The sequence below is a fragment of the Rhinoderma darwinii genome, chromosome 3, assembly GCF_050947455.1.
Source record: "Rhinoderma darwinii isolate aRhiDar2 chromosome 3, aRhiDar2.hap1, whole genome shotgun sequence".
NCBI lineage: Eukaryota > Metazoa > Chordata > Amphibia > Anura > Rhinodermatidae > Rhinoderma > Rhinoderma darwinii.
This window is the reverse complement of record NC_134689.1, coordinates 353,378,649-353,401,341: the sequence shown is the minus strand read 5'-3', so window position 1 is coordinate 353,401,341 and position 22,693 is coordinate 353,378,649. Positions and strand designations below refer to the sequence as shown.

Genomic DNA, 22,693 nt, shown 5'->3' with positions numbered 1-22,693 from the left:
CTTGTCTGTTTGTCTCTTGCACTTACTGAGCGTAGGGACCGCCGCCCAGTTGTACCCCGTCGCCTAGGGCGGGTCGTTGCAAGTAGGCAGGGACAGAGTAGATTAGGGCTCACTTGTCCGTTTCCCTACCCCCGCCATTACATAATCACAAGCCAATATACCTAGTCTACCCTGGTCCCTGACACTACTATGGACCCCCTTGAGACCCTGGCCCAGAAAATGCAGGGTCTCTCCCTACAGGTCCAGGCCCCGGCTCAGAAGGTTAACCAGCCTGACGCTACCATGGCAGTGCCCCTCACCTCACCTCTTGAACCCCACCGCAAGTTGTCCTGACCGGTTCTCAGGGGACCGGAGGACTTTTCTCTCCTTTCGGGAGAGTTGTAGGCTCTACTTTCGTTTAAAGCCTCACTCCTCAGGTTCTGAGAGCCAGCGGGTGGGTATTATTATGTCCCGGCTCCAGGAAGGGCCCCAAGAGTGGGCCTTCTCCTTGGCTCCTGACGCCCCTGAACTTTCCTCCGTTGATCGTTTCTTTTCTGCTCTTGGACTCATTTATGACGAGACTGACAGGACTGCCTTTGCTGAGAGTCAGCTGGTGACCTTACGTCAGGGTAAGAGACCTGTTGAGGAGTATTGTTCTGACTTTAGGAAGTGGTGCGTAGCTTCTCGGTGGAATGACCCTGCCTTAAGGTGCCAGTTTAGGTTGGGTCTGTCGAACGCCCTGAAAGACCTGCTAGTTAGCTATCCCTCTTCTGACTCCCTTGACCAGGTTATGGCTTTAGCGGTATGACTTGACCGACGTCTCAGGGAACGACAACTTGAACGTTTTTGTGTTTTCCCCTCGGACTCCCCCATGATGCCTCCCGAGGTCCCGTTGCTTCGCTCTTTCACGGAAGACTCGGAGGTACCTATGCAACTCGGGGCCTCCGTGTCCCCCCGACAACGTAGAGAGTTCCGCAGGAAGAATGGTCTCTGCTTCTATTGTGGGGATGACAAGCATCAAGTGAACACCTGCCCTAGGTGTAAGAATAAGCAGCCGGAAAACTTCCAAGCCTAAGTGATTATCGGGGAGGTCACTTGGGCGCACAGGTATTTCCCGTAAATATGAAACGTAATAAAATCTTGCTTCCCTTTCAGGTCTCTTTTGGGGGTAGGTCTGCTACCGGCAGTGCCTTCGTGGATTCAGGGTCTTCTACTAATATCATCTCTGTGGAATTTGCCATGTCTCTAGCTATGCCTTTAATTGATTTGCCTAAACCTGTCCCGGTAGTGGGTATCGACTCCACTCCTCTTGCTAATGGTTATTTTACACAGCATACCCCTGTTTTTGAACTCCTTGTTGGGGCTCCATGCATTTGGAGCAGTGCTCTGTACTGTTGATGCAGGGATTATCGTCCGATTTGGTTTTAGGCCTTCCCTGGTTGCAGTTGCATAATCCCACATTTGACTGGAATACTGGGGAGCTTACCAAATGGGGTAATGAATGCTTGACGTCATGTTTTTCTGTTAATTCTATTTCTCCCCCTGAGGAGGTGAACACGCTACCTGAGTTTGTTCAGGACTTCGCTTCTGTTTTCTCTAAGGAGGCCTCCGAAGTGTTACCTCCTCATAGAGAATACGATTGCGCTATCGAATTGGTACCAGGAGCTAAGCTCCCTAAGGGTAGAATATTTAATCTTTCTTGTCCCGAACGTGAAGCCATGAGAGAGTATATCCAGGGATGCCTGGCCAAGGGTTACATTCGCCCCTCTACTTCTCCGGTAGGTGCTGGCTTCTTCTTCGTAGGGAAGAAGGATGGTGGTCTTAGGCGATGCATTGACTACCGTAACTTGAATAAGGTCACTGTAAGGAACCAGTATCCCCTTCCTTTGATTCCTGATCTCTTTAATCAGGTTCAGGGGGCCCAATGGTTCTCTAAGTTTGATCTACGGGGGACATATAACCTTATCCGCATCAAAGAGGGGGATGAGTGGAGACTGCGTTTAACACGCCCGAAGGTCATTTCGAATACCTCGTCATGCCCTTTGGGTTGTGTAATGCTCCTGCGGTCTTCCAGAATTTCATAAATGAGATTTTAAGAGATTACCTGGGGGTATTTCTTGTAGTGTACCTTGATGACATACTGGTGTTTTCCAAGGACTGGTCCTCCCACATTGAGCATGTCAGGAAGATGCTCCAGGTCCTTCGGGAAAACAAACTGTTTGCGAAAACCGAAAAATGTGTGTTTGGGGTACAGGAGATACCATTTTTGGGTCAAATCCTCACTCCTCATGAATTCCGCATGGACCCCGCCAAGGTCCAGGCTGTGGCGGATTGGGTCCAACCTGCCTCCCTAAAGGCGTAACAGTGTTTCTTGGGGTTCGCTAATTATTACAGGAGATTTATTGCTAACTTCTCGGTCATCGCTAAGCCTCTTACGGACCTCACTCGCAAAGGTGCTGATCTCCTCCAATGGCCCCCTGAGGCTGTCCAGGCTTTTGAGGTCCTTAAGAAGTGCTTTATCTCGGCCCCGGTGCTGATTCAGCCCAACCAAATGGAGCCATTTATCGTGGAAGTTGACGCATCCGAGGTGGGAGTGGGGGCTGTCTTGTCCCAGGGTACCAGGTCCCTCACCCATCTCCGTCCCTGTGCCTACTTCTCCAGGAAGTTTTCGCCCACTGAGAGTAACTATGATATTGGCAACCGCGAACTCTTAGCCATTAAATGGGCATTTGAAGAGTGGCGCCACTTCCTGGAGGGGGCTAGGCACCAGGTAACGGTCCTTACCGACCACAAGAATCTGGTTTTCCTAGAATCTGCCCGGAGGCTAAACCCGAGACAAGCTCGATGGGCGCCGTTTTTTACCAGATTCAACTTTTTGGTTACCTATAGGGCTGGGTCTAAAAATATTAAGGCCGATGCACTGTCGCGTAGCTTCATGGCCAGCCCTCCTTCGGAGGAAGATCCTGCTTGTATTTTGCCTCCTGGTATAATCATTTCTTCTATTGATTCTGATTTAGTCTCTGAAATTGCGGCTGATCAAGGTTCAGCTCCAGGGAACCTTCCTGAGGACAAGCTGTTTGTTCCCCTGCAATACCGGCTAAGGGTACTTAGGGAAAATCATGACTCCGCACTATCTGGTCATCCAGGCGTCCTGGGTACCAAACACCTCATTGCCAGAAACTATTGGTGGCCTGGGTTGCCTAAAGACGTTAAGGCCTACGTCGCTGCTTGTGAGGTTTGTGCTAGGTCCAAGACCCCCAGGTCCCGACCAGCGGGCTTACTACGTTCTTTACCCATTCCCCAGAGACCCTTGACCCATATCTCCATGGATTTTATCACCGATTTGCCTCCATCTCAAGGCAAGTCGGTGGTGTGGGTGGTAGTAGACCGCTTCAGTAAGATGTGCCACTTTGTGCCCCTCAAGAAACTACCTAATGCCAAGACGTTAGCTACCTTGTTTGTCAAACACATCCTGCGTCTCCATGGGGTCCCTGTCAATATTGTTTCGGACAGAGGGGTACAATTTGTTTCATTGTTTTGGAGAGCCTTCTGTAAAATGGTGGAGATTGATCTGTCCTTCTCCTCTGCCTTCCATCCTGAAACTAATGGTCAAACTGAGAGGACTAATCAATCTCTAGAACAATATTTAAGGTGTTTTATCTCTGACTGTCAATATGATTGGGTCTCATTCATTCCCCTCGCCGAATTTTCCCTTAATAACCGGGTCAGTAACTCGTTAGGGGTCTCCCCCTTTTTCTGTAATTTTGGGTTTAATCCACGGTTCTCCTCCGTCTCACCTGGTAGTTCCAACAATCCCGAGGTAGAGGTCGTTCATCGGGAACTGTGCACAGTCTGGGCCCAGGTTCAGAAGAACCTAGAGGCGTCCCAGAGCGTACAAAAAACTCAGGCTGATAGAAGACGTTCTGCTAACCCCTTGTTTATGGTCAGGGATCTGGTGTGGTTATCGTCTAGGAACTTGCGCCTTAAGGTCCCGTCCAAGAAGTTTGCTCCCCGGTTTATTGGGCCGTATAAGGTCATTGAAGTCCTCAATCCTGTCTTCTTCCGACTGGAGTTGCCCCCATCTTTTCGAATACACCACGTGTTTCATGCCTCCCTCCTTAAACGCTGCTCCCCGTCCTTGGCTCCCTCGAGGAAACCTCCTGTTCCCGTTCTCACCCCTGAGGGGGTGGAATTCGAGGTGGCCAAGATTGTGGACAGCAAGATGGTCCAAGGCTCCCTCCAGTACCTGGTCCATTGGAGAGGATACGGGCCTGAGGAGAGGACTTGGGTACCTGCCCGGGATGTTCACGCTGGGGTATTGGTCAGGAGGTTCCACCTTCGTTTCCCCAATAAACCAGGTCCACTTAGAAAGGGTCCGGTGGCCCCTCATAAAAGGGGGGTACTGTAAAGGATCTGCCAGGCACAACTTCTGTGTATACGCCCATAGGTAATCAGTCTGCACCTGAGTCTATGTCTCTGAGACTGACTCCAGCTTCCACCACTCAGGATGGCAGGCTTAGGAGTGGGAGAGCCTATCGCAGCCTGGCCAGACGGAGCTAGCTCCCGCCCTCGGTCTATTTATACCTGCCTTTCCTGTTCCTCCTTTGCTTGTGATTCTTCTCGTGTGGTTTCCTGGCCCAGCTACAGCTTCTGACTATTTGATCCTGCTCCATACTGACCCTGGCTTTCTGACTACTCTCCTGCTCTGCGTTTGGTACCTCGTGCACTCCTGGTTTGACTCGGCTCGTTCACTACTCTTGTTGCTCACGGTGTTGCCGTGGGCAACTGCCCCGTTTCCCTTTGCTTTGTGTTCCCTTGTTTGTTTGTCTCTTGCACTTACTGAGCGTAGGGACCGCCGCCCAGTTGTACCCTGTCGCCTAGGGCGGGTCGTTGCAAGTAGGCAGGGACAGAGTGGCGGGTAGATTAGGGCTCACTTGTCCGTTTCCCTACCCCTGTCATTACAGCTAAAGACAGTTCTAAGACACAAACTCAGTATCAGCCCAGTCTGGAAGACAATACACCCCATTATTCTAGGTATATAGTCCTCCTCCACTTGATCGTGCTGGTATTTAGTTAGTCTTGAATGTGGACTTGCCTCCCAGTCAAGTGCCTGGCAAACCGTTTCAAGCTTTGTTGAGTGGTTAATTTCCCATCTTATTCCATTAATGGTTTATAATAAATGTATTAAAGATGTGACTGACCTTCACCCACCAAAAATGTGATTGTCTGTCGTCTTTATTTGAGGCGTTTATGGAAATGGGGAGGCTTAGGGTTTCCAATGTTTCTGAGTTTTTCTCTCGACAGTCGTATCATAACTATGTTCCACTTTTGCAAGACATAATTGTGTCTTTAGACAATGATAGACAAGTCACACAGTTGAGACTCACAAGCCACATTCCCACCAAAACTCTACCACTCTCCCATTCAAGGACAAAACTCAAAAGCATCTCAGCTACTTTAGGCCATGTCTCCACATCGTTTTTCTGTCATGATTATTGTACTTTGTAGGCGTGGTAGCTCAAAGGGCCATATTGCTTATTATCTCCGGCAATGTTAACCTATGGTGGGTACACACTGTTTCATTCACCCCCAATTTGGAATCACCAAAAATCCAACAATGTCAGATTTTTTGCAAAGGCAAAATCCCTTTCCTGATCAATCCTTGGACTGGTAAAGAAGATTGCTATTAGTCTGAATCAATCTGATTTTAACTACAGTAGAAACATTTATTGAAACATTTATGATATGGCCAAAAGTATGTGGACACTCCTCTTATTTACCGTATTCAGTTCACGTATTTTAACTTCACCCATTGCAAACAGGTGCATGAATTCAAGCACACAGCCATGCAATCTCCATAGACAAACATTGATTGCAGTATGGGTCGTACTGAAGAGCTCAGTGACTTAAACCCATTTCTGTACAGCCAGCTCCGATTGCGTCCGTGTCATGATCATTAGCGACTGCATCACCTTAGAGTTTTTACAGAGGAAGGGGGCTGCCTCTGTAAGCTTATCAGCACCCGCTGTGACACGATCGTGGATGCCGATGGGTTGCCAAGGGAGCTGTGGCCTAACAAATGCTTCCAGGTCTGCCATGGACATAAGCCTTCCAATACAAAATTGGTATCACCGCATTTATAATGATCCATACTATAAAACAAGCATGTTATTTGTTCTGCATGGTAAAAGGCTGTAAAAAAATAAATAAAAAAATGATGGCAGAATTGCTGTTTTATTCATCCCGCCTCCACAAAAAAGAAGTCAAAAGTAATCAAAAAGTCATATGTACCCCAAAATTGTACCAATGAAAACTACAGGTCGTCACGCAAAAAACAAGTCACACAGCTCCGTCAACAAAAAATGTAAATGTTATGGTCTTTCGGATATGGCGACACAAATACGTTTTTTTCAAGAAAATCGTTTTTATTGTGCAAAAGTAGTAAAACATAAAAAAAACTGTATCAGTATGGAACCGTCACAATGGCAGAATAAATGTTATTTAAAGAGCACGGTGAACACCGTAAACGCAAATCCCCAAAAACAATGGCGTAATACTGTAGCTGTTTTTTTATACTGTCCCCTCTAAAAAAATTACAAAAAATCTTTAATACATTATACTGTATGTACCCAAAAATAGACCCCCATCCCACAAAACACAAACCTTCATACAGCCTTGTCAACAGAAAGACAACAAAAAAAAGTTATGGTTTTGAGAATGCAGAGATCCAAACTAGGCCACGTCCTTAAGGGGTCAAACTTGGCCCTGTCATAGGATGCCAACTTTGCAGCAAGTCTGTTCATGAAATTTCTTATTTGCTGGATCTGCCCCGATCGACTATATGTTTTATAATTGAGAAGTGGAATCGTCTAGAAGTAACAATAGCTCAGCCACAAAGCAGTTGACCACACAAACTTAGAGTGGGGCCCCAGAGTGTTGGAGAGCGTGGCTTGTAATAATCACCTATCCTCTGTTGCATCACACACTACAGAGTTCCCAACTGCATCTGGAAGTGATGGCAGCACAAGAATTGCACGTCAGAAACTTTATAAAATGGGTTTCTATGGTCGAGCAGCTGCACACAAGCCTGAGATCCCCGTGTGCAATGTCAAGTGTCGGTTAGAGTGGTTATATATACCATTCAGAAAAAAAAGATGTTATAAAAATGTCCCACCAAGGTCACTTTCAGAAATATGTGGCCCTCTTATGGGTAAATGATCAGGGCCCCTGAAAAAGCCTATTATACTTCTCTTCGAGTACAGTGACCCACTCATTTTGAAATGAAGGGATGATACATAATCTTTATGCAGCCTCTTAGGCTCATACCATACATTTAGTGATGCCATTGGGGAAACAACAAAATACTAATTGAGACTTGTGCATTTTATTTATGGGAAATATTGGGAACAATATTGGGAACCAGGTTTGCACATCATTCCTTATTATAAAGGGCTTTTTAATAATGATAATTTGCAGCTCGCATTCAATGGCTGGCGGATAAGCGCCACTGCTCCCCTAAACAGCGAACAAATTGACGAATATTCTCTGGGTCTAGAGCAATGTATCCTAACTTTATTCCAAAGAAAGCTTGAAAAATCTGTGTGGTTTGTAGCATAATGACTTGAGTACTATCAAGGCTTAAATGGTTAAAGAATTGACATACAAATGACATCAGAGGCCACAGTGAATGTCCAGCCCTCCTGTTCATGTATTACAGGACGACAGAGGGAAATTTATCAGCACTGCTCGCCTCTCTGACTGCTCCACTCCTCCAGCTGTACAACAGTAAGTACCGCACTCCGCACTATATAATACAGCGCATCATTTATTCCCAATCACTTATATCTGTCCACCTCTTTTATATTCATTATCTGTTTTCTATATTTATTACATTTTAACAATAACTATAATTTTCCCCCACATGTGAGCGGACTTTTAGACTGAAATCAGGGTCTTCTCTAATAGTAAGTTTAGAACCAACAGTCATTTTCTATTTTCTTTGTGACATGGGAATTGAGTGGAGATATGACTCTTTACAGTGGCATTCAGGTAATATGATGATATGTCAATACTAATAACATTACCTAGACGAGATCTGCATTGATTTCCAGAGCAAACAGTTTCCTACACTGATTTTAATGGAAAGATTACCACATTTTTGTGGTTGCCTCTACATTGAAGTCAATAGACGTATTTAAAACCTGCAAGTACTCGATCATCGACCCATTTGTGCTGACAACAGTTGGCATCACAGCGCCCACAGTGAGATTTGAGAGTGTGGAGTAGTCTAGTGTTGACCAGGGTGGCACAGCAGTGTGATGACATATCATCTTCGGGTTGTAAAGTGAATGTATGAGGAAGGTAACCAGTTCTATAGGTGGAAAGAAGTTCTACTGTAGGTCAGTATTTAAAAAATCATTCGCCCAAACTAAACAGCCCTATTATATCAATTATCACTTCCCTGTCTCACCGTATCCGCTTATATTCTGTGTAGTATTGAGCAGCGTGTGTATGTGCACCTATTTATTTCATTACATAGATGAAGCAGAGTTGAGTTTGCCACTCAAAGTCATAGTGATATCACTTATAATTGCTATGATTTTATATAGGACCGCAGGTAAACCAACTGTATTGTCTTAACTAAGAAATATATCTGAAAGCACAAACAATGCAGTCCCAAAGTTCTGCTACATCTGTAAGTCACTTCAGTAAGACCCCCATCCATGGCTGGATCCTAATAATTACAACACATTTGTTTTGCAGAGCAGCACAATATATCTGACCAGGCAGGTCATCCCATAGACGGAAGCCCAATGATCATGTGGCAATGATATTTTGCCTCGCACTAATGTCCATGGGAAATGGCAGAGCTTCACCCGAGGGTAGCTCTTGGGAAAACATACAGGTTGAATTTTACCTGCCTGTTTCTATTGTTTCTGCAGGAAATAAGCAACATTTGCAAACATCTCATGCCCCCCCCCCCCCTCTATTGATATAACATGCATGTTCAGTCCAGTACAATTTGTACTGGTCGGATTTCACAAGGTGCACATTGCATAAGTAAATGCTCATAGCAGTATAACTGTAATGGAGGATAACCGTGTCAGCTTGTGGCAGATGGGGAGATTATGGTTTTTTGGCAATAAAGCTGTGACAGCTGATGAAAGCCAGTAGTCCTTTACAAAAGAGTCATATGAAGTCAAAATCATAAGCATGAAAACCGAAAAGGCCACAAATGCATTGTCATGTAACTGCCATTTTTCAACTGGGGGTTCAACATATACTGTAACACTGTGTTCATGACAGCAACTATAGCCAAGGTCCCCTTGAAACTAGTGTTAGATGGAAGAGTTTGAGGATGGAGCAAATCACCAGGTGAGTATAACGTTATGATGCTACGTGGACACCACCAGTCCCCACTGCAATGGGCAAGTGGCCCATGAGACTTCTGGTTATTTCAGTAATTCGCTCCTGTCTCTTGTCATGTCACATCAAGTTTAATTCTTAACTGATACCAACCACAATTTCATAGTGTGCATAGACAGCTTAACCGGATGACCAAATGAAGGTTGAGCATGATAGAACTATACGTCATGAAATCCGTATTACACATAACATATTACATAGGGAGTTCCAACATGGCTAAGCGCATGACCAGACATGGCGGAATTGCTCTGGAATTACGCTGCGGACAGTCCGCTGCGGAAATCCGCAGCGTACACGTTTCTCCATTGCTTTCCACAGCTTTTTAGTTAGGTTCGTACACACGTTGCGGGAAAACTCTGCTGCGGACCATAGGCTGCGGTGTGGAAATTGGTGTCTGCAGCATACACTGGCTGTTGCAGACGTGTAGCGGACTTGTTGCGGACTCATTGCGGAATTTCTCCATTGACCCGTAATTACGGGAGCGTTGCTAGGCGACGTCAGGAGATAGTCATTGTCCAGGGTGCTGAAATAGTGAAACGATCGGCAGTAACTGTTTCAGCACCCTGGACAGTGACTTCCGATCACAATATAGATCAACGTGTAAAAAAATAGAAGTTCCTACATATCGAGAACTCGCTGCTTCTTCCTCCAGTCCGGCCTCCAGGGATGATGTTTCAGTCCAAGTGACGGCTGCAGCCAATCACAGGCCAATCACAGGCTGCAGCGGTCACATGGACTGCTGCGTCATCCAGGGAGGTCGGGCTGGATGGCGAAAAAGGGACGCGTCACCAAGACAACGGCCGGGTAAGTATGAATATCTTTTACTTTTACTAGGGAAAGTGCTGTCCCTTCTCTCTATGCTGCACTGATAGAGAGAATGGAAGCCCTCTTCACCTGAAGACGCAACGGCTAATCCGCATCAATTTCCTGCCCATTTTAGGCAGAGCCGCAACATAATCTGCAACGCAGATTATGTGCGGCATTGATGTGGACAGTGGCGGCAGAAACACGCCACGTCTGGTCATGCCCTAAGGCTCTGTTCACATCTGCATTGGAAGATTCATTTGCAGCCTCCATTGCAGATTCTGTCAGGTTTGACGGGAAAAATAGCACTGCATGCAGGGCTATTCTTCCCCTCAAAACACGGACACCAATGCAAAACCTGACAGACCTAATTATAAATCGTACAATGGGTCCGGCACTGGTTCCTGGTTTCCTGGAAACCGCAACAAAAATGTGAATGGAGCCTAATATAACCTGCTTAACCATAGCCCCCTCTCAAGTACATTACATTTCAAAGTCCAGTTGGTAGTGGTATGTCAGTCAGGGGGCTATCTAAGGCCCCTCATACATCATATTTGTGAGATTCGCTCTGCCATATCCTAGTTTTGATCTAAAAAGACATATGGAGAAATGGATCTCATGAACATGTTCAAGGGGACTAAGTCTTAGATGGCTCCTATCGTCAGAAAGACCCAAACCTTTTAGAATTTGCCGTAATAAACCCAGATTGTGTGTATTCTATAAACATTAGCATACTGGAGCATTATCAAGCGGATCACAAGCATCGAGTGCTCTCAGGTCAGCTCCTTCAAGCTATGCAGACCTGTTCACGCACAACTACTAGCTTCTCTTTGTTTTATAGCTGCCTGTAAAATAAAGGGTCTGTCTGGTGACATGGGATGGTTCAGGCTGGTGAAAAAATGGGTGCCTCCATCCAACCTCTGGGACCCAGGTAGGGTGGGAGGTAGGGACCCCTAGGTCCTCGAGCCACACTCCTATGTGCCCTTTTATAATCCAGCCTTGCTGGTTTCTGAGGTTATTTATTTTAAAAAACTATTTAATCTGTACTTCTTATCTGCACTTCATGAATGACATGGTGAAGAAATTGTAGAAAATAGACTTATCAGGGGAAATAGTCCAGAACACTCATAGTACATTGATTCTGCCTCAAATGTCCATAGGATTACATAAAACCTCAGCTAATCCATTTCTGGACACGAGAATTTGCTTCACGTTACCATTTCCTGGAATATAAAAAAAAAACAGCATATATATAGATCATCGCGTTCTTCTACTTTAATTGAAGCCTCGAGTCATAATGGATCATTTCAGGTAACCACAGTACTAATGTTCTCTAAATCGAGTTTAATGGTCATTGTACATATAATAGTAATGTTGTTTGGACAGAGTTTAGAACTGAACATGGTTAAAATAATCTAGTTTGTTTACTACAAGGAATCTTCTTAGTCATAGCTGGTTTTTGGAAAGATGGGTGACAGAGACTTCTATCAGGGACTTCGTGGACATTGCCAACCAGCTTTCCAGTCTCCTGAATGGGAAATTCGCCTAATAATGTAGTAAGAAGAGAGCGTGGGATACTGGGATGTAGCACTGCACACCATAACTTGCCAGAATTTTGGTATTCACGTTTTTCTTCCCCAAACGTGTCTGCTCCACATGTATTTGATTTATATTTTATTGCTCAGATCATTTTTACACTGTAGAAGGATAGTACTTTTCACATACTTTACTTTTGTCAATGCTGCGCACGTCACATACAAATTGAGCCACGTTTACCAACAACAAACTCTTGGCAAAAGTGCCCTTTTTATGTATTTATTTTTGTTAATGTTTTTACACAGTTCATGCAAGTTATGAATGCACACACATGTCAAATGAGGCAGAAACATGAAGCATTCTGCACCAACTAAAAACCACACAATCCAACAGGAGGTTTAAGCATGAATATTTATTGTCTCAGAAAAACATAACTCTAGATGTAAGATAGATGGATGGATGGATGGATGGAGAGAGAGAGAGAGAGAGAGAGGGGGAGGGATAGATGGATGGATAGAGAGATAGAGAGATAGATAGATAGATAGATAGATAGATAGATAGATAGATAGATAGATAGATAGATAGATAGATAGATAGATAGATAGATAGATAGATAGATAGATAGATAGATAGATAGATAGATAGATAGATATAGAGAGAGATAGATAGATAGATAGATAGATAGATAGATAGATAGATAGATAGATAGATAGATAGATAGATAGATAGATAGATAGATAGATAGATAGATAGATAGATAGATAGATAGATAGATAGATAGATAGATAGATAGATAGATAGATAGATAGATAGATAGATAGATAGATAGATAGATAGATAGATAGATAGATAGATAGATAGATAGATAGATAGATAGATAGATAGAAATCCATCATCATGTTTATAGGATGGAACAAGAAGTCCTGGTTGTTACATGTTCTATAATTAGACTCCTGGATTCACAGATTGCTGGAGCACCATGTTCTGTCCAGGCAGCACCTCTGGGAGGAGAGACATGCTATTTGTGAACCATCGCTCCAGATCAGTGGCTAAGCCTCACTTACTGAAAGAAATTGGAGAAAACAGACTGTACTACAATCAAATTACAGTTCATTTAGGCTGCAAAACGTCCAGCTCTAGTCTATTTGCCTCAAGTGTCTGAATCATAAAACCCTTAAGTGAAATGTAATAATGCAGAGCTTAGTCTTCTGTGTCAGAGGATACAATCAGGATTGCCGACCTTCCGTAAATTCCTAGTCAGTGCTTAAAAATAGGAGACTTTTTTCCTGTATCCATACATGTCTGTGATTTTTTTGTTAAGCTTGTACAGAACATTGGAATTGGAATTATCATCATATTACAAGTCATAGTAAATGCTGCTAATGTTTTCCTATCAGTATTCTGAGCTATAGACATACATTTCTTATTATCTATATAACTCGTTGTAGTTTTTTCAATTTGTCCGTAAAAAATGTTGGCTGTCCATGATTTTTTTAATAAAGTGGAAAAATAAAAATTCCAATATGCAACCCTGGAAACAAGGGTTGCATGAGGCAGGGATCACTGTCAAGTTTCTACTCCATAACAATCAAAACTATTCTTCCCAGATATTAATTTATGAAAACCTGGCTGTGACCAATGGTAGATGAAGGTCTTCCTAGGCTCCTGTGCTGGGACCAGAGATGTCACCCCGCCTGGAGAAGTGATCCGCCACTGGGCACGGCCTGATTGCTTCAGTCAACCCATCAGAGCTATAACCCAAAGCGATCAATCAGATTGTTGTGAATGGCATCAATCTAATAGCCGTTTTTTTTTTTTATCATTCATTAATGTTAATATGATTTTTTTTATTTTTTTTTAAACATTGTAAAATGTGTCAGTATATCAATCAATGTACTCAATATCAGTAGTGGCTCACAATATCATTTCAACAAGTCAGACAGATGCCAATTTTTAAGGAACCAACATACCTAATAGAAAGTTTTAAGAAGGTATCTAGCAAATTCGGAGAGGGGACCAGCTGCTAATTCTATGAAGGTGACCCCTGGTTGGGACCATGACATAGCACCCTAATATAAAACCAAAAAACCCACAGTATGTTGAGTATGTTTTTCTAAATTAAAATCTGACTCGATTTTTTTTCCATGTGTGAGTGTGCGGCAGAAGTGATTACGAAGCTTTTACTAATATATACAGAATATCTAAAGATCAGGGGTCTTTTTTGTTCAAAGCTTCAATGCTCCATCTGTCTGCACTGCTTACTAGGCGGAACCCAAGCAGCCATGTTTATTGCCGTTTAAGAAAAAAAAAAGGGGATAAACAGCTGCCGGACACCTCTGGTTTTGGTTACTTCTGTAGGGGAGGTGACAAAGGAACAGCCATGTTGAAATATAACATGTACAATCCTTGTTTTCCCAACAGCAGACATCTGGGGACAGTGAGACTGATGACTGTCTTAAATTAGCCACGTATTATATGTCACTGTTACCGGGAAGGGGGTACCACTAATCTTGCTAAACTTGATTCAGCTTCTCCCCAAAATTCCATCCCTGTATTTGGGGGAATATTATGCCTTATAATGTACAAGGGGCGCTTTATGTAATTTTCTGGTAGATCAACATAATCAGACAGTGCATGAGCAGTGCATGAGCAGTCAGGTTATTTCTTATTTGGATTGGATACTTCTACTTTGCCAGGCCCATCTTCCCTAGGAACATCAGCAACGTCAGGACAAGATTAAGTGTAAGATTGGCGCCAGCGGGAGATTGCAGCAGGCAAGGCAGCAAACCAGGGAAACTCACATTCAACAGCTGAACATGGACACATCGCCGGCTTGCACTACCCCAAGAGAAGGGTTGCCACCGGGCCGGTTTACCACTGGCCCATCCGCTAGTTACACTTTACACCGGTGCCAGTAAAAAAAATGTTTACCGGCGACATCAAGTTCTGGTAATTTTGCATAATCAGACAGTGCGTGCGCGGTCAGGTTGGTTCCTATTGTAATTAAATACTCCTACTTTGCCAAGCCCACCCAGCCCTAGAAGCGTCAGCAGCGTCAGGACTAGGTCAAGTGGGACATTGGTGCCAGCAGGAGTTTGCAGCAGGCAAAGCAGCAGAGAGCCAGGGACACTCACATTCAGCAGCTGAACATGCACATACCACCAGCCCCAAGAGTAGGGTTGCCACCAGGCCGGTAAACCACTGGCCCTTATGGTATATAAATTTGGAGACCTTTGCAAGTATAAGTGTTTTTACCGGCATTGTCAATTTTGCATAATCAGACCATGAGTGCGCAGTCAGGTTACTTCCTTTTTGGATTGGATACTCCTACTTTTCCAGGCACGCCCAGCCCTAGGAACGTCAGGAGTCTCAGGACTAGGTCAGAAGTTGGACACAAAGTCATGCATCCAAAACCACACCTGCTTTATTAACCTATGTAACAAGGCTCTTCTACTGGAAATGGCCAAACCAGGAGATAGATTGCAGCTCTGTGTCCATTTTTCCTTTTGCTGAATGTGTGTACCATTTTTATGTTTAAGGTTTATGTGTTACAAGGAATTTTATTAGAAAAATATATTGTGAGTTCATCTTTTTTTCAAACATTGCATTTTTGGCTTCTACACTACGTTGGATAAACAGTATAACTTTGTAATATTTCAATATCTTACAGGTACTGTTAGAATGAGATCCTCTTACTTGATCCTATGCCTGGTGCTTATGCTGATGAACATAAACAGTGGCCTCTCTCGCATTAAATCAAGAAACACCAAAACATCAGTTAATAAAAAGCCCAGCACAAAAATACCCAAAACAAATATTGACCTCAAACCCGGGCATCTGCACTACAGAGGTAGTCGTCTAACCCTCAATTTTACCATGGCAGATGAATCTCAGGTTTATGCTGCAAATTACTCCATGTTTCCTGATGAACTGTACTATCCCCGGCCTACCACCGTCAAAGACTATGAAGAATTCCTGGGTCCCTGTATGAACACCACATTGGAGTTGGAGACAAACAAGGAGAAGATATCACAGCTCTGCTCGGAAGATGTTTACACAAGGGTGACAACACGCATTATAGAATTCCTTTGCACAGAGAATTATTACAGGAAAAACAATAACGCTGGCCTATGTCCCAATGGTTTATGGATGGTAACAACAGTCACTGTAATGTTATTGGTTATGAAAACACTTGGCTAATGTAATTGTACCATTCAATATATTGTGGCTTAGTCTAATCGTTCTTTCTTTATAGTACACCAAATTTGGGCATTTAGGCTATCCTTTCTCATCTGTGAATGCCAAGACAAAGTATAGGCCTCATATACTGGTGTATTTTGGCTCTGTTTTGTATGAAGCCATCATAATAGGGCACCCTTAGAAATGCAAGTGGACTTTACTGTAGCTCCCTATGCCTTTAGTTTCATACATAGGTCTTTTTAGGGTGGATTCCAAAACGTACCAGATGGCCAAAAATTGTCACATCGGATGCCACATGTATGGAGCTATTTTCCCCTTTAAACATACCTACACTTTGAGATGACTTTCATAATAAGTTGTCATATGTGTATAGATGAGGAATAACACTATTTCTGGCCAATACATGACTTGCATTGTGCATTTTAAAGCTATTTTTCTCCTGCTCCCCCCCTCCCATCTCCATAGACTTCTATGGGCAGCTGTAACCTGATCCCTCAGTGAACTGAGAGCCCATCTTGTCTACGCCAAAACAGAGAAAGCGGTAAATTCAGAGTGAGTGAATAGTTTAGGAGGGAGGACGGTGGGTGAGGAAGGAGCCCGAGAAGTAGAGAAATAGACATTTTTCTCAAATAAGATATATTACAAGGTTAGATTTGCTTATACTATTGATTTAGGCAAACTTTATGCACAGTACAGTGCCTATTTAAAGCTTTGCTTTTAGGGGAAAATAGCCCTGTACATATGGCTCTCAACAAAGTAGTACGACAGCACATAGAGTCTCTCTGGCTCTGTATTACAGAACTTAATTACTAATGCTGTCTTAAATTCAGGCAGTGTAAACTTAGACCAGGCAGTGAGATGTGCCAAATTTATCACAGTGGCTCATGCTTGATGATAAATTTGGTGCATCTTTGGACACTTTTGTCTTTCTTTGTACCACCTCTTGGTTGGCTTATTTTGATAATTTTTTTGCTGCAAAATTTTGGTGCAATTTAACGTATATTTTCCCTGTTAAGCCACTCCTCCTTATCTGATCAGTTGCAAAAAGGGTCTTAAACTCTGCAAATGTGACGCACAGATTTAAGGCCAAATTGCTGCTCATTTGGATTAGTAAATCTGCCACAATATGTAAAGTGTCTTGGAATGGTACTATTGCATTTATTTATTTATTTATTTGAACAAACATAATCCTATTTCACACAATATAAATATTGAGAGATTTATAGACAGCCATACAAATTATGCACTAAATCAGATATCAGGAAACACCAACAATTTAATAAAGGGGTTGTCCGCGTTGAACAATGTTTTTTTGTTAGTAGGGTCTCAATGATAAGCTTACCAAAGGGGGCGTTCAGCTATAACCTTTATGGGTACCAGGCAGAAAGAGTTCAATTTCATTGGGCTGAAAGTGAAATATATGGCTATCTTGGACCACCAGAGAGAGAGAGAGAAAGAGAGATGCTCTTTGTAGCCATTTTCCAGTCCAGCTAAAAAAATGGATGAATTGGAGTCCTAGAATTCCCTAATAGAGCATTAGAAAATGGGTTTTCTAAACAAGACACCCCTTTTATAAAAGATATGAGCAACCAAAGTGTCTAGAATATACTTAAAAATCCAACCAAGGTGATATCAGATCTATCTGTAATTTCTGTTGACTTTGATGGAGTAATTCATCAAACAGATGAAAGGGGAGGTTTGTGCTCTGCATGTTTATATGCCCAGGCTTTCCACATATCTAATCATTCTGTAATTTTCTGAATGATCAGATCTATTTGGGGGTGAAAACCTTGAGGCACAACTGAGGACTTTCATGTAGTCTTTGGCTCCGTTACTGAATTCTATTTCTCCAACTTGACTGTTCCTAAGCATGTATAAGTCAAACTCAGCAATTAGGTTTTTAAGTCCAAGTACATCAAAACAATTTTCAGTATTACCAACTATAATAAATTCTTATTTTTTTGTCTTGATTGACAGATGTCTAATCAACAGCAAAAGCCTGTGAAAACTATCCATCTCCCTAATCTTTTCTCCCCCCAACTGGGAAACATCACCCTTATTCTTGTTCTTAAAATAGGGAATGAATGTGTCACAAGTAGTTTTTCTACATGTTATTAAACTGTCTTCATCAGATCTCTTTGTGCAATATTCCAACAATCAACTTGCATGTGTAAGAAAATATGTTAAAAATCTACTCATGGGAAAATCTGGTTCACTAGTCATTGCTGTCACTTTGGATGGAGTCATCTGTCAAATTGGTTAACAGGAAATCGAGCCATTAAAATCTGCCACACATGGACCGATTCTCTGGGACAAATCTCTGCTTGAGCTTTATTTCTGGCTGTAATATTAGATCTTAAGTTGCCAGCTTTAGGTTGCATGTCTGACAAAGCATCTGCCCATAATGTATATTGTTCGCACATTGTAATTCCACCTACATAGAGTGAGATTTAAGTTCAGCAAATAGTCAGATAAAGGGATAGGCTAGTTTGAGCATCAGCATATAACAATTTTACGTTGACATCTATTGCCTCCTGACCAGTTAATGTCCCACAATATAACCAGCTATATAGTTCCTTAAAAAAAGTGGCTAGGTGAGAATTGGAGTTTGAAGCTTCATGATATATTTAACTTGGCTCCCTACCTAGCTGCTTACTACACTTACTTAAGTGTAGGATTACCTATTTTGAGTATCTATACATATTTCCTAACATAACTCATAAGATGTTATTGCACCTTCAACAGCATTGCTTTTCAGCTACATGGCAAAAGGCCTGTTGGGCCACCCATGTATTTTGTCCAATATGCAATTGCACCCACTATAGCTACCACTGGGCCGCTTTGTTACCATCATCAAAGTTTAGATTTTCCATATATCTTCATTCTAAACTCAAGGGGGTGTCTCATAACAGACAACCCCTTTAAAAAGAAAGCCGCCATGGGGATCAGCTTGAAGAAGAGGAAAAGTAGAGTTATAGGGAATATTTACTCTTTAAATAGGCTGACATGTATACTGCTCTTTCACCTTTAGAATCTTAGCAATTTAGCCAGGGGGGTTATAATATAATAGACTCTTTACATATTTATAGAATGTAATCCATGACAAATGTAATATAATACATGAGAAAGGAAACACTGGAAAAATTGTATGACTACGATTACCATTGTAAATGTTTTTGTGATTTTTGTTAAAGAAATTTAACCAACCCCAAGTCTCCTGCCCCCTATGTATTACTATGGAGATTATGAGCATCACTTAAAGTGTGGAGAATATGCTATGTCTTGATGTGTCAATAAACTGTGTCTATGGAATCAATTTTAAACTTATACTCCCACATATATCTTACAAGCAGGAGCATAACAATAGGGGGTGCCGAGAACATGAACTGGAGCCTTAGGAAGCCCAAAAGGTTCCTCTGCTCAAGATAAGCAGGCCATTATTGAGATAGTCCGGGGTTCCTGTTAGAGAGTTTGCATTAGTGCCCAGGAGCTTCACTCTACTGGCAAGTTTGATTAGCGGCTACCTGACTTCATAGAGGAGGACATTCAAAAACAGTGTACTAAACATCAACATACTGTGAACAGAGAAGAGGGGCCCCATAGGTTTCTTCTTACACTAATGGAAGGAGGGGATTGTTGCCACAATTACAAAACATTGCCAAAAACTTCACTCAATATTAGTCATGGGAATCATTTAGAATTAGTAACCATGCACAGATGTGCTGACAGAGTCTCCTAGTCCTTCTCAATTAATTAGAATATCATCAAAATGTTAATTTATTTCAGTAATTCAATTCAAAAAGTGAAACTCATATACAGTGGTGGATTAAGTAGACCATAGGCCCTGGGCTGTTACCCAAAGTTGGGGCCCCCCTTCTCCACCGCCACCATGTAACTATTGTTAACACTTCCTTTTTGTCCAGACATTAAGAAATGTGTGTTACTACTGCCCTTGTCAAAAGGCTGTGTCCCCACATACTGACAGTCTCCAACCATCGCTGACAGTATCGCACCGTGTAGGGACACATTCTCCTGACAAGGGGAATAGTAACACTTATTTGTCTATCAGTCCTGGACTGCACAAAGACTTTTTGTGAAATACAAGGATTTCCTATAATAAACATGTCAGGAGAGATGACAGATTGTCTATAAATCTAGTGACTCACAGGTGACGACGTAGTTTTTTTCCTCTTTTCTACTCCATCCGGTCCAAACTTCAGGACGACTTTTCCCGGCCATGACCCATTTCTGCAGAATTTGCCACTCAGATGTCTTTGGCTCCTCACTTTTCCAACATTTCCACACCTATAAACAAAGATAAAATTATCATGGTGCCACACACTGTGCCCCTAAATATAATAGCACCAAACACTGCGCCCCTGAATAAAATAGTACCAAATGGTGGGCCCCTAAATATTATAGCACCATAGACTGCGCCCCTGAATATAATTATGTCAAACACTGTAGAGTAAAGCACCACATACACACAGACCCCTGTAGATAGAGCCACACACAGCCCCCTGTAGATAGCGCTACACACTGACCCCTGTAAATAGCACTACACAGCCCTCCCCCTCTGTAAATAGCGTCACATAGCCCTCCCCCTCTTGTATACAGTGCTACACAGCAATCCCCCTCAGATATAGTGATACACAGCGCTCCCCCTTCTATATAGTGCTTACAGCAATCCCCCCTTGTATATAGTGCCACATAGCGCCAACCCCCTTGTATATAGTGATACACAGCGCCTCCCCCTTGGACCTGAAGCTCTTGTAATTGCTCAGTATAATGTCCACCATAGCTGCCCTCACAGTATATTGCCACCCATAGCTGCCCCATACAGTATAATGCCCCATAGCTGCTTCACAGTATAATGCCCTCCATAGCTGCCTCTACACAGTATAATGTTCCCCTTAGCTGTCCTATACAGTATAATGCCCCCCTAGCTGCCACACAGTATAATGCCCTCCATAGCTGCCTCTACATAGTATAATGTTCCCCTTAGCTGTCCAACACAGTATAATGCCCTCCATAGCTGCCTCTACACAGTATAATGCCCCCATAGCTGCCACATAGTATAATGCCCTCCATAGCTGCCTCTACACAGTATAATGTTCCCTTAGCTGTCCTATACAGTATAATGCCCTCCATAGCTGCCTCTACACAGTATAATGTTCTCCTTAGCTGTCCTATAGAGTATAATGCCCCCATAGCTGCTACACAGTATAATGCCCTCAATAGCTGCCTCTACAAAGTATAATGTTCCCCTTAGCTGTCCTACACAGTATAATGCCCTCCATAGCTGCCTCTAAACAGTATAATGCCCCCATAGTTGCCACATAGTATAATGCCCTCCATAGCTGCCTCTACACAGTATAATGTTCTCCTTAGCTGTCCTACACAATATAATGCCCTCCATAGCTGCCTCTACACAGTATAATGCCCTAAATAGCTGCCTCTACACAGTATAATGTTCCCCTTAGCTGTCCAATACAGTATAATGCCCTCCATAGCTGCCTCTACACAGTATAATGTTCCCCTTAGCTGTCCTACATAGTATAATGCCCTCCATAGCTGCCTCTACACAGTATAATGTTCTCCTTAGCTGTCCTACACAGTATAATGCCCTCCATAGTTGCCTCTACACATTATAATGTTCCCCTTAGCTGTCCTATACAGTATAATGCCCTCCATAGCTGCCTCTACACAGTATAATGTTCCCCTTAGCTGTCCTACATAGTATAATGCCCTCCATAGCTGCCTCTACACAGTATAATGTTCTCCTTAGCTGTCCTACACAGTATAATGCCCTCCATAGTTGCCTCTACACATTATAATGTTCCCCTTAGCTGTCCTATACAGTATAATGCCCTCCATAGCTGCCTCTACACAGTATAATGTTCCCCTTAGCTGTCCTATACAGTATAATGCCACCATATGTACGTACCTAATAAAAAAATAACATAATTACTTACATATCCCCGTTCTCATGACGGGTGGGGGATGCTTCTCCTCCTCTGCACTGTCCCGTGAGTGACTCGGTGCAGACAGGCACTACATCGCGCCTGCCTGCGCTGAGCCGCTCACAGCAGAGTGAATGCTGGAGTGAGGCTCCAGCATTCAACCCAATTGAATTTGCGTCCTGCGGACGCAGGTTCAGTTGGAAGCAGGACCAGCGCGGTCCACAGCGGCAGTTAGTAGCGCTAGAGCGCTGCATAGTTTTTTAAGATTATGTGCGGTTCGGGCGGCCATGGGCCCCCTAGGAGCCTCGAGCCCCGGGTGGCCGCCAGAACCGCCCATGTGATAATCCGGCATTGCTAATATGTCATATAAACTAATTACACACAGAGGAATCTATTTCGAGCATTATTTTTCTGTGTTATATCCAAGTCCAGAGTCAGCGCAGCCGTCTACCAGGAAATTTTAGAGCACTTCATGCTTCCCTCTGCTGACAAGCTTTATGGAGATGCTGATTTGATTTTCCAGCAGGACTTGGCACCTGCCCACACTGCCAAAAGTACCAATACCTGGTGTAATAACCACAGTGTCCCTGCGCTTGATTGGCCAGAAAACTCGCCTGACCTAAACCCCATAGAGAATCTATGGGGTATTGTCAAGAGGAAGATGAGAGACACCAGACCTAACAATGCAGACGAGCTGAAGGCCGCTATCAAAGCAACCTGGGCTTCCATAACACCTCAGCAGTGCCACAGGCTGATCGCCTCCATGCCGCGCCGCATTGATGCAG

General features: G+C 43.2%; 1 long non-coding RNA gene across 2 annotated transcripts; it reads left to right on the top strand.

Moving 5' to 3' along the window:
- Positions 1 to 7,115: 7,115 nt before the first annotated feature.
- LOC142748233 (uncharacterized) lies at positions 7,116 to 19,262 on the top strand. 2 transcript variants are annotated; one of them, XR_012882197.1, is made up of 4 exons: positions 7,116 to 7,189; positions 7,697 to 7,764; positions 11,370 to 11,520; positions 12,711 to 13,083. It is a non-coding gene; the product is annotated as an uncharacterized LOC142748233 (long non-coding RNA). The 2 variants fall into 2 exon arrangements; XR_012882196.1 differs by lacking the exons at positions 11,370 to 11,520; positions 12,711 to 13,083 and adding an exon at positions 15,416 to 19,262.
- Positions 19,263 to 22,693: the final 3,431 nt, after the last annotated feature.